This window comes from Desmodus rotundus, chromosome 5 (genome assembly GCF_022682495.2).
Source record: "Desmodus rotundus isolate HL8 chromosome 5, HLdesRot8A.1, whole genome shotgun sequence".
In the NCBI taxonomy this organism is placed as follows: domain Eukaryota; kingdom Metazoa; phylum Chordata; class Mammalia; order Chiroptera; family Phyllostomidae; genus Desmodus; species Desmodus rotundus.
The window spans coordinates 112982463-112995763 of NC_071391.1; positions in this window are offsets into that span (position 1 = coordinate 112982463).

Sequence of the window (13301 nt, forward strand, 5' to 3'; positions counted from 1 at the left end):
CCCATGTATTAAATAAGTAATTATGAGTCCATATGACAAAATACATGATTAAATAAATTAATAAATGGGAGAGAAGAGAAATATCTCCCATGCAGAATAATTTTAAATATGTAGATAATACATCTTCAATAATGTGAAAAACATCTTTCTATTCCTTAACTGTGAACTTCACAGAGTGACTACCAAATAGTATGGAAATGGGACAAAAATATTTCAACTTTACAGTAAGTAACTGCCAGCAATATTATGAAGTTTTTCATGTATAGACCGTATATACATATATATTTCATAGATATGAAATTTTGCCTAAGAAACTCATGGATTTTGTTAGTATTATAATTTTATTTCCACTACATTTTCTAATTGTTTATTGCTGAAATATAGACTCACAATGATTATTGTACATTGTGCTGTGAATTTTAAAAATTCACTTGTTGATTGAGAATATTGGTGCATTCCTTAGGATTTTCTTTCATTAGTTAACGGAGACTATGGGTGTGATATTTTTGAATGCCTAGAACATTTTGTACTCCTTTAAGTACTGTCAAGTTTTTTTAGATCAACTTGAATCTTCTGAGTCTTGTTTTTACATACATTATTATGGCATATCTAGAACAACCTTTACTCTAGGATGAATTTAGTCCTACCTCAAAGGTACAGCTTTTCTTTTAGTCTCTTTGAAAAACACTGGTTTTCAAATTTTCTCTGATCTGCTTGGCTGGGACATGGCTGTCTTTGGGCTTTCTTCTCCAAATGGCAAGAAGAGCTCTAAAATGAACCCCAAGATTTCAGGCCCTCTCATAGAGACACTTTCTTCAGGTATTCAGTCAAATCATAATCTAGATAATGCTGTGATGGGACTCTGCAGATGTAAGTAAAAGCCCCAATTTTTTACCTTAAGATTCTGAGATCACCAGACAGGCTGACATGACCATGAATCTTTAAAAAGGACAGTCTTTACCGAGTCACAGAGGAGGAGTCAGAGAGACATGCTCTCCCTGGTGTGGAATAAATGAACACCCGTGCTGTGAACTGCCTGCGGTAACAACTTTGGGGGAAACTGCGTGTGGTCTTGAGGAGCTGAGAACTGCCCATTGTTGAGAGCAATAAGGAAAATGGGAACTTTTGTTATACAATCACAAATGAGTCAATTCTGCCAACTACAGTGGGTTTTGAAGACCCTGATCCAAGACAAAAAGTGAAGCTATCGCTCTTAACTTAAAGGGGAATCCAGTCTTATCAGCCCAGATATGCAATTCACAGAAATTGTACGATGATGATTATTTTCAGTTGCTAAAAGTAGGTAGTAATTTATTGTGCAGTAACAGTAAATTAAGACAATCCATTAGTTGCCCCTTGCCTGGTCTTGGGCAGTTTCCCCCTACGTATTTTAGCTTAATATTCAACCAAAGAGTCAAGGGATTGGAGAGGACGAGTGTTTGTTACTCTCTGTGTGTAGATGCCTCCCTTAGGGTTGTATACCCTGCATCTCTCAGCTCCATTAGCCCCAACAAACTGGCTTTTCAATAGCAACAAGGTCTTTCTTGGGTTAGATCATTCCTCCCTATTTCTGGAGTCAGACAAATGCTTCCAAGGAAAAACATTAGAGTGATATATAGTTTTTCCTCCAAACATCTTAGCGTTTTGCTTAATATTTAAAGCTATTGTTTCAAATATTGTACTTGAAATGGTATTTTAAATGTTTTGTCAGTTTCCTAGTTCTTTATAGAGGGAGGGCAAGTCTGATACTATGTAATATGCCCAAAGTCAAAACTAGAAGGTACTTACAGTGTCCATGTGTTTTCTCCACAATGAAACCCTACAAGTGCTCCACTGATATTTTTCTTTTCGGGTTTTCATTTTTTGGTTATTTGCTCTCTGCTGGCTTTGAAATATGGGTTATATTAATGTTATTTTAGTGATTTCCTTCACATCTTTATGATATTTAGTTAACAATGATTTTTTTCTAAGAACATTCATTAAGTCCTTTTATCCTTCCTTCTCCACAGCAACCTTAAAATAACTCAATCATATGAAAACCCTCCTCCAATCTACTTATTATATCAATTTAAACTTTTTAAAGATAAAGACGTTTTTCTTGAATTGCTACATTATGTCAATTCTGTTCTTGTTGGAGTTTCCTTTATCATATCCTTCCCCTTAGTATTTTATTTTTTACTCAGTCTCAGGTTCTGTGGGTGGTCAAATCTCCCATTATTCTGTGTGTCAATAGCAGCAAAACACTCTTACTGTGCTTACTCCTGAAAATATTATGATTGGATATAAAATTATATGTTAGGGTTATTTTCTTTCAGCAGTGTGAAGATATTATCCCATTTTCTTTTGGCATCTGTTGTTACAAATGAAAAATTCATTGCCAGTCAGTCAGTTCTTTATTGTTAAGATGCCTTTTTGCTAGTAGCTTTTATGATTTATTTCATCCTTAATGTACAGTGTTTTCATTATAGTATATCTAAGAATAAGTTTATTTATTTATTCCCCTTATTACTAAAAAGTATATATTTTATTAGAGGTTACACATTGTCCTTTCCCAGTTTTGGAAACATCAAAGTTATTCAAATATAGTTTCTCCTCTGGTTTTCTATTTTCTCTCTTTTTTTATTAACTCTGTGTGGAATTTGGGGATTTTCAGTGTATTCTCCATGGTTCTTAAGAGTTCATTCATGTTGTGTACACCAATTTTCCTGCACGTGTGCTGGCCGAGTTCCCCGGACTCTCTTCAATTTACCTTTTTTTTTTTTTTCTCCAGGCTGGAGATTTGCAGAGACATTTTTTGAAAGATGTTTTATTAGTAGTGAAGTATATTTTATATCATGATTTCTAATCTTTTTTATACTAATAGGATAATGTATTATTTCCTTTCACAACTTCATGCTACCTTTAAATGTGATTTGATAATTTATTTCTATGTTTCAAATTATTTAATATAGTTTTGAAAAGTATTTGTTGGAATGGTATAAAGAGTTATTTTAATCTGATGAAAAGTTGTCTTTTGATTGATGCAGTGTTCTCCCATCAGTATAAAATCTAGTGCCCTGTGTTTGCAGTTACTGCCTGTGGAAATCTGGATAATGATGAATCAGTCACTAAACAGGAACGGAATGTCTTTCCACCTGTTTTTAACCTTGGCACTTGCAATTGCTCCAGGCAGCATTTGTCAGTTTCTCAGCCTTCATCATTCAGGATTGGAGGCCTACATGGAGCTGCTGGTTGCAATCTGTGAGCCTGGATCAAGTGTTTCGTCTCGACTGGGGGACTTGCCCCTGCTTCTTCTCCACGGAAGAAAAATTCCCGGTTGGTGCTGCCCACCTCTGCACTCATCAGAGCTCATTCAGCCCGCTTGCCCTCTGATATTTCTGTTCTGTCTCTTCTTATGAAGATGTTTGGCTTGCATCTGTTTTTTGATTTATATATTTTATATTACATATTACAAATGTTTTGTCTTTTTAAGTGGTGTGTGAAATCTAAATTTACTTTACCATCACATACTTTAACTTTCACAGTAAAATTATCACTCAGTTATATGTGGGATGAAAGGGCATCTTGTGTTTCTACTCAAAAATTTTAAATGATTCAGGAATCATTCTCCGTAACAACAGATTTTGTCGGTCCTGTGCCACCTAACGGTGTTCCAGTCCGTGGTGGATCACATACACGAAGGTGGCCCCATATGAATGTAATAGAGCTGATAAAGCCCCGTGGCCTAATATCGTGGTGCAGGACATTACTTGTGTGTTTGTGGTGATGCTGGGACAAACAGACCCACTGTGCTGCCCATCGTATAAGAATACAGTACATACAACTATAGTATGTACAGCACATAATACTTACTAGTGATAATAAATGTCTATTTCATTAGTTCATGTATTTCTTTACGATGCCTTTGATTTTTTATTTTTAGAATGTACTGTTTCTACTTATTGAAAAGTTTCCTGAAAAGGATGTGCTGGATTATACCAGCAGCCTCATGCCTCTAGTGTTTAGATTATCTCTGGATTTCATCATTTTCTCTTGCACTTGACTTAATATCATGTTGTTTTGTTCAGTAACACGCACAGGTTTCTCGTCCAGCAGCAGTAGGCTACACCACGTAGCCTCGGTGTGTAGCAGGCTATACCATCCGGGTTTGTGTAACTTCACTCTTCACTCTGTGATGTTTGCACAACAAAGTCACCTAACAATTCATTTCTCAGGATACACTCCTGTCTTTACATGGTGTGTGACTGTGGTCAGTGTTTTGGAAAGAGATGCCGTCACCATTTTGTACATGCTTAAATAAAAGTTACTTTTCCAAGAAAATATAGTTTTTATTTTATATAGGTTTCAACCATTAGACTCATCAATCATTGAGAATGTTATATACATTAAATTTGAATTGAAGCCACATGAGATAAATCACAGTATAGTCATTTTAAGATTGGGTTCTGTAGCTAGATGTCCTCAATCTGTATTCTGGTTATGTTATTTTATAGCTTTGTGATATTGCTTAGGATTTTAAATTTTTTTGTGTTTTAGTTTTTTTGGTATATAAAAGGAGATATATATATATGCATATATTTGTATAATGGTATTTAAATTCTCATACATTTTTTCAAAATTAATGTCAGTATATTCATATGCAAAGTATTTAGAACAGTGCTCCACAAAGTACTTTTTGCCTATAAAAATACAAGAAAGTGGATATCAGAAACACTGGAAAAATAGCATTCAGAAAGCCATTCAATTCAATTTAATGTGTTCTGCTATTAACTACATTGGTCAATGAATACAAAAAATCAAAAATCCTACAGAAAACTAGAAAAGTCTAAATGTATTCAGTGATTTTTAAAATTCAGTATTATTATGCTTCTGGGAATAATTTGGACCCTGGAATGATATAAATAACATTTTTAAGAGAATCTAATTATTTTACTACTAAATTAAATAAGACTACACAATATTTCAAATTTTTACTATACGTGGAACAACATCTATCCATCTACACACTCCTCCATGAAAACCTTGAACAGTCCTTTCAATTGCTCTGCTGTTCATTTAAGGTGATTTAATAGATCCCAACTAAAGTGAAGGGAATGACCTACCAGATCTTTAAAAATCAATGCATGAATTAGGTCTCTTCAGAAAATAGTTGAGGAAATTTTCAAAAAGCATATTTTCCAAGACGTCAGATTCCTGCTTAACTCTCTCACAGATGATAAAAATAACTACAGCAACAAAACAAAACAAACAAAAAGACAAATCACTAAAAAGCAATAGTCTAAAATGGATTCCTGGGTTCATATGTTGGTCTTATGAATGTGTGATCTAATTGGTTGAAAGTTATGTACATTAATTTTTTTTTGTTTTGGAAAATTAACTTCAATTAAATCATGTGCAAAATGTAGATGACATGCCTTTCTAAAACACTCTTTCTACAAATGATATTGGGAAAACTGGATATCTACATTCAAAGAATGAAGCTGTCCTTTACTTTACACCACATAAAAATTAACTCAAAAGTAGATCAAACAGTTAAATATAAGACCTATAACTATAAAACTCTTAAATGAAATAAAAGGAGAAAATCTTCATGTCATTCAATTTTACCATGATTTCTTGGATATGATATCACAAGCACAGTCAATAAAAGTAAAAATAATTATACTACATCAAAATGAAAACATCTGTGCATGGAAGGATATAATCGGCCCCAGCTGCTGTGGCTCAGTGGATTGAGTGGCACCCTGCGAATCAAAGGGTCACTGATTCAATTCCCACTCAGAGCACAAGCCTGGATTGCGGGGTAAGTCCCTGGTGCAGGGCACACAGGAGGCAACCACAAATTCATGTTTCTCTCCTTCTCTTTCTGTCTCCCTTCCCCTCTCTGTAAAAATAAATAAATAAGCAAAATCTTTTAAAATGTAAAACAATTAAAATTAAAAAAGAAAGACATAATCAACAGAGTTAAAAAGCAACTCATGCAATAAAGGAAAATATTTGCCAATCATATATCCGATAAGGGGTTCACATCCAGAATATGTAAAGAACTCCTATAATTTAACCATAACAAAATATATAACCCAAATAATTTGCAAACAAAATTGACAAAGAACTTGAATACATATTCTCTAAAAAAGATATACAATTAGCCAACAAGCACATTAAAAGATGTTCAACAACACTAATCATTAGAAAAATGCAAAAAAAACCCAATAAAATATCATCTCATACACATTAGGGTGACTACTATTTAAAAAAGCAAACAGAAAATAACAAGTGTTGGTGATGATATGGAGAACTTGTAATTCTTGTGCACTACTGTTGGGAGTGTAGAATGGTAAGACCACTATGGAGAACGATATGGCAGTTTCTAAAAAGATTAAAAACAGAGTTACCATAGGACCCAGCAATTCTACTTGCAGTATACATCCAAAAGAATTTAAAGCAGACTCACAAAGAAATGTTTGCATACCCATGGTTATAACAGCATCCACAGAAGAAGAGATAAACAAAACGTGGCACATTCATACACTGGGTTATTACTCAGACTTAAATAGGAAAGAAACCCTGACGATGTTGCTAAGTTCAATAAGGCAGCCATAAAAAGAAAACTACTGTATAATTCCACTACTTTGAGGTACCTAAAGTAGTTAAATTCATAGAAACAGAAAATGGAATGGTGGATGCCAAGGATCAGAGAGGAAGGGAAATATAGAGCTGTTTAATTGTGTGAAATTGTAGTTTATAATAATGTATATTAGCTTTGTCCATTCTTGACACACAGCTTCTACAATCCTTGTCATTTCCTAGTGCTAAGTGAAACATTTTTTTATTATAATACTTGGTCTTTTGGCCTCCATTTCTGAAGGGGCAGTAGAGCCATAAAGATGAAAGGAGCGTTTTTTGTTATTTATAACAGGTCCATTGCGACCACACATCAGTTTACGGTAATGAGGGGACTGTGACTGCTGGGTAGCCCCTAAGGAGGAGGAGTTAGTAACCAAGGGAGCAAATTATGTTATTAGAAGGCTGGAATTTTCAGCCCCACCTCTGACATCCACGTAGAGGAGAAGGGCTGGAAATTGAGTTTAATCACCAATGGCCAGCGACTTAATCAATGATATCCTTGTAGTAAAGCCTCCTTAAAAATTCCTACAGGAAGGGGGTTATGAGCTTCCAGGTGGGTGAACATGTACAAGTGGTGGGAGATTGCCACTCCAGGTGAGGGCATGGGAGCTCCTTCAGCCCTTCCCACATACCTTGCTCTGTGCATCTCTTTCATCTTGCTTTTCCTGATTTTTATCCTGTTATAATAAACTTCTCTTAAATTCTGTGAGCTGCTGTAGCAAATGATTGAACCTGAGAAGAGAGTCTTGGGAACCTCTGATTTAAAGGCAGATGGGTGGAAGGAAAGGTGATCACCTGGGCTTGTGATTAACATCTGAATTGGGGGGGAGGGAGCCATGTAAAGAGGACCCCGTAACCTGTGGGATCTGATGCTAACTCCAGGTAGGTGAGAATTGAATCGAAATGGGTAGGAGACCCATTTGGTGTCTGTAGAAAATTGGAGAATTGTTTAGTGTGGGAAAAATCCACATTTCTGGTCTTAGAAGTGAACTGTTCTGAGAATATTAAGAGGAGAAGCAGATATTTTTACTTTAGAAATGTGTATAGCGTTTTAGTTTTGCAAACTGAAAAGTCCTGGAGACCGGCTGCACAGCCGTGTGAGTGAACTTAGGACTACAAAACTATACACTTTGAAAAGGTTAATACAGTAAATTATGTTATGTGTATTTTACCAAAATGTAAAAAAAATGCTCTGACACTGGATAAAAGGATCAAACAGTAATAAAATAAAAAATAACATCTTCTTTATATCCCTGAAATCAAAAAGTTTAAAACTAAGATAGTACAAATTGTCACAATAAGAATCATATTGTCAAAGTGGTTTAGTTCCTTAGTCTTTATGAGAGACAAAATTTTGACTTAAATATCTAATTGGAAAAGAGAAACTTCAGCCAATAGAAGTTAATGCCTGGTGTGCTGTTTTACTTTAAAATTTCACTTTCTTTAAATTACCTAACTTTCATAATACAATTTTCTTGAAATGACTATTCTCATGTATAAATGAAAACATTATTTACTGAAATGCTATTTTTCAAGTTTTAAGTGAAGCAAATAGTTGAACCATCTTATTTAAATTAGATTACTGAGCCCTATTGCTTTCAATAGTGAGCCTCACTAAGCTCACAATTTTGCCTGAAACAAAGGAGGTTCTTAAGGATTCTATTTTCAACATATTAATACCCCATATTCCTATAAACTAGCTGAAATTTGGAGCTGAGAGAGTTCAGAGAAAATGGGGACTATTAATCACTTTGATGTCCATGTTTGATGCTTTTGACTTTTGGAAAATAAGATTATTCTTATTATTTATGGTGATAAAAGTCCAAGTTTTATTAAGCAGGTAATCACATTTATATACATAGTAAATGCAGCATCATGAGTGCTCACAAATTCTCTTAATCGAAAATAAAAAGTTTTATTCTGTCTCATTGCACTGTATGTGCACTGTGACATAAAAGAAAAATAGAGTAGTGAGTCTTTCTAGTGTGTATTAGTTCATTAGATTTGGGCTATGCTATATTTTATTACTCACTACATGACATATCCTGAAATTTGTTTACAAAATTCTTTCTATAGAGGAAGAAATGAGAAGAGTCTTGAGATGCAAAGGAATTTTTATATTAGTTGTTGTGAATTATTCAACTATAAAAGCAAAATTTTGCTTTTCTAATTTAACTTACCACATACTGTAATAATATCTAAGTTGTTATAACATGAAACATTACTACATATAAAATGTTAGAAAAACTTTTTAAACTCTAAAACACAATTATGTAATTTTAGATTTATATAATATTGCAAATATATTTTTGATTTTGATTTTGGTTGACCATTATATTATTTCATGTTACCACAACATTTTCATAATTGTGCTTTGAAGTAATAGCAAAATATATATTTGAGCAGTTGTAAATTATTTAACCACCCAGTACTTTAATACAGTTAAAACTTCTAATTATTGATAACAATGTATATCTCAATGATTATCTCCTTTTTTATTTCACTTGATGTAGGTTGGTGTAAAGTCAACCCAGGCATTTTGGGTGGTATTATGTAAAGGGTTACCTACTACAGCAGGGTGTATCTCATTTTTCAATCTTTCCTGAAAAAGTCAGGGATTTTTCTTTCCAAAAATGTTCTCCATAGTTTCCAATTACCCTTATCCTTTTAATCTATATAATTTCCTTCACTGGGGGAGAGGCTAACATAGTACATTTGTCTTCTTCATCACCTAGATGGCTTATCTGAAATTTCTGTTCTGCATTTTTGTGCTTGAAGTGTAACATAAATTTCATTATTATTATTATATTTCATCTATTATTTATTTTATGGCGTTACATGACACTTGATTTCACTAAAGACTTATTTCATTACTCTTACATTTATTTTTCACTTTTTTCTTACATCCATTTTCTCCCTTTTGTGTAGTTTGCATTTATTTTCTTACATTTTTTATCTGCTGTATACTATAGTTTCACATGTTTTCTTAATAAACTTTTATTTTGTAATGGCTTTAGATTCATAGAAAAGTTAGAAAGATAGTATGCAGTTCTCAAGTATCTTCTACTCAGGTTCCCTGTTATTAGTATCACACATTAATATGATTTGTTTGTAACAATAATAAACCCATGTCGAAGCATCATTATTAACTACAATTTATGTTTTGTTACATGTCCAGGATGCCCCATTAGATTCAGTCTCCCGGTTGCCTCCTTAGGCTCCTCTTGGCTGTGACAGGTTCTCAGACTTGCTTTGTTTTGATGATCTTGACAGGTTTGAGGAGTACTGGCCATATATTTTGAAGAATATTCCACAATTGGTATTTATCTGATTGTTATTTCATAAGTAAAGTGGATTATGGTTTTTTTTTTTTTTTTGGAGGCTTACGGAAGTGCAGTGCCATTTTCATCACATCATTGCTAGGATGTGTACTGTCTGCATGACTTGTCATTGCTGACGATCACCTTGATCATAAGGCCCATGCAGTGTTTGTCAGCTTTCTGCACTATAGTTACCCATCCCCCCTTGTTCCATTCTGTATTCTTCAGTGAAAAATCGTACTCCAAAGCCCTCATATAATAAGGAGGGGATCGTGCTTCACCTTGAATTCTTCGGCAGTGGACTGCTGTGTGTTCTTCCTCACGTATTTATTTAGTCAATCATTTACTTGACATAGTGTGAGAACTTTCATATACCTTAAGTGTGTTTGTATGTTACATGAATGCTATATCTATTTACAGCTTTACTTTTCACTAATCAGTCCATGAGACATTTTCCACTTCAATTTTCTAGACTTTTCTTTCATTGTATGCATTGCAATTTGTTTAAGACCATGTTTTACTAACTCTAATATGCATATTTTTGACACATTAAACTTTTGAAATAAGAATTGTTAGAATGAATGGCATCTCACATCACTATATGCCTGAGAGACCTGCTCCATGTTCGTCACTGTCTGTGCCCACGTGGGCTTGGTGAGAGCTGTTCACACTGTCGCTGTTTCATCTGAGTTTTGTCATAATTGGTAGTTCCAGTGTGAGTTTAAGTGATATTTATAGACTTTAAAGAGCTTATGCTCTAATTTAGCATTGAAATTAAATGTTATTTTCTGTATAGAAAGGCACAGAAAAAGAGAATGAAGTATAAATATAAAATAAATAATTATTCATCATTGTAGGAATAAATTTCTGTTCTTCCAAAATAGCAACAATAAAATGCTTTTTAGATACTAAGAAAGGAAGAAATTTACAATAGGCAATTTCACTGGTACTGAGAAATGCATGGGACTTTGACTTCATATGCCACACAACGAACTTTAGATAGATAGACAGATGACATATAAGAAAATGTGCATTTACTATAATTTTAACCAATTGTCTTTTACAATTTTTGATTATTACAACTCATTTTTCACTCAACACCTCTTAATGCCTCTTTGTTCATTTGTTTATATATTTCTTTTGGGTACATATCAAGTAATAAAATTGGTGATCATAGTATACTTACACATAAAAGGTAATGTTAAATTGTTTTCCAAAGTGCTTACAAAATTTTTAAGTTTTATCAGAATGGTATGAGACTATGATTTCTATACTCCATTGAAAACATATTTTAAAGTGTTTAAATGTTAAGCATTGCAAGAGGTACGTCAGCATACTTGTAACTCTCATTCAACATGCATTTACAACTCCACCGTTAAAACCAGGACACTGGGAAAGAAAGAGAGGGACAGAAATTTAGGCACGACTCGGTGAGTGCTGGGTTTCGTTTCTTTGGTTTAGATAGTTGTGAAGCAGCAGACACCACAAACGTCTGGCACTGTGTGCTGTGGCTCAGGACTGGGATCATTGCTGTGTGACCCAGGGCACAGCAGATGTGACAGACACGGTATAAAGCCATTTCACTGGGCCTTCCTGTGTGTCATTTCCCCATGACTAGGTTTAGCAGGGCTCCTCCTGGGGTCCTGCTGAGAAGAATCCATAACAAGGAGCTTCTGTTTACACCTTGACTTTTCTCCCTTTAGATTGGTTCAATAAGATTCATTCCCTTTGCCAAATGATCTTCATTGTCTGAAGCCCTACCTCCACTGCTCCCTTTGCTTCTTAGTCAGTGGCCAAAGAACCTGAGCTGGGAACCTGTTAATCACACTTCCTTTACAGCTACAGTGGTAGGTTTAAAAAGCCTTTGTTAAAAAAACAAAAATGGGACTGTCTTATGTCCTGGTGATTCCACTTCTCAGTATGTATTGGAAGAAACTCAAAACACTAGTTTGAAAGAACATATCCACTGCTATATCCTGGTCCAATCTTGTAAGTCTTCAGGAAAAAAAAAAAAAAAAAAAAAACACAGGTATTGCCGTCCTTTTGTTGAAACTCATCTCTCTGAGTTGTCTCAGGTTTGCAACTTTGTTCTCCCCAATTTTCCCTCTCTCCCAACATCGAGCTTCTGCCCTCCCTCTCCAACTTGCCCTGGCTGTAGCACAGAGAGTGGGAAGAAAAACTCCAGAATATCAATTCATTAATTTACAATGCCAAATGGACCAAAATGCTTGACTTGGAAGAACTGCTGCATGAAAACTTAATTATAATGTGAGGGCCAGCTTAATATTTTACACCAAGAAGAAAACTTCCAAAGCAAACAAGCACATTCTTCAGGAAGAACCTTCTCTCCTTTTGGGCATATTATTTAGAAAGAAAAGTTATAATCATTTTTGTGATGATAATTTTATAATAAGGAGAGCAAGATATATTATTTGAATTTTAAGTGGCATCTCCTCAAGGTCAGGTTTATATGACTGCACACTGCATCAAGGCTGTTTGGCATTAACCTTGAATCCCAGCACTCACCTGGACAGTGCTGGGTGGGCATCATTACCTTTTGCCTCATTTTGTTTCTTCCATATATAACAATGTAAGAGATTATGTACAATTAATACTGAGTTGTTAAAGACAAGAATAACATATCAGAAAAATATTAGAGGAAAACGAAGGGAACAAAGGAAGTAAAAGGAATGGATAGCTGAGTTAAGAATATCATAAATTGGATATCATGGATTTAGATTAAGTATAAAATTATATTAGACTACTAAAAAGGAGAAAGCTAGACATTTTGTACTTGTCCTCAGAGAATAACAATTACACATATGTGATTTCAAATATGGTGAAGTAATTTTAGAAGTTAAAAAGCTCTTGGTGTGTCAATGCAACCTGGCCAGGCGTTGCTGTCCCCAAACCCACTTCTCAGGCCAAGAAATATTGTGAGAGAAATATGAGTGAGGATTCAGAAACATCGGGTCCTTTGAAACTTAAGCCAGTCTGGATTTATTGATTGATTTATTATTTATTTATTTATACTTATTCTTGGAGGGAGATTATTGGTGACTTATTTTTAAATGGCATTTATTTATTTTTTTGATAATTAAAGTATCTAATTTATTGAGTGTGTAGTATGCACCAATATTTGTACTAAGCACTTTATAGCTCTTTTGATTTGGGGGATAATCATATAAGGTCAAACTCTACCTCCATTTTACAGATAAAGAAAATAATTCACAGAACACACATCCCGTATATAGAGGACGTAGGATTTGAATCCAGTCTGTCTGGTTTTGGAGTGCCATGATCTTAACATTTGTTAAAATGTTCTGGCCCAGGCCAGTTATGGTATTTCTTTTT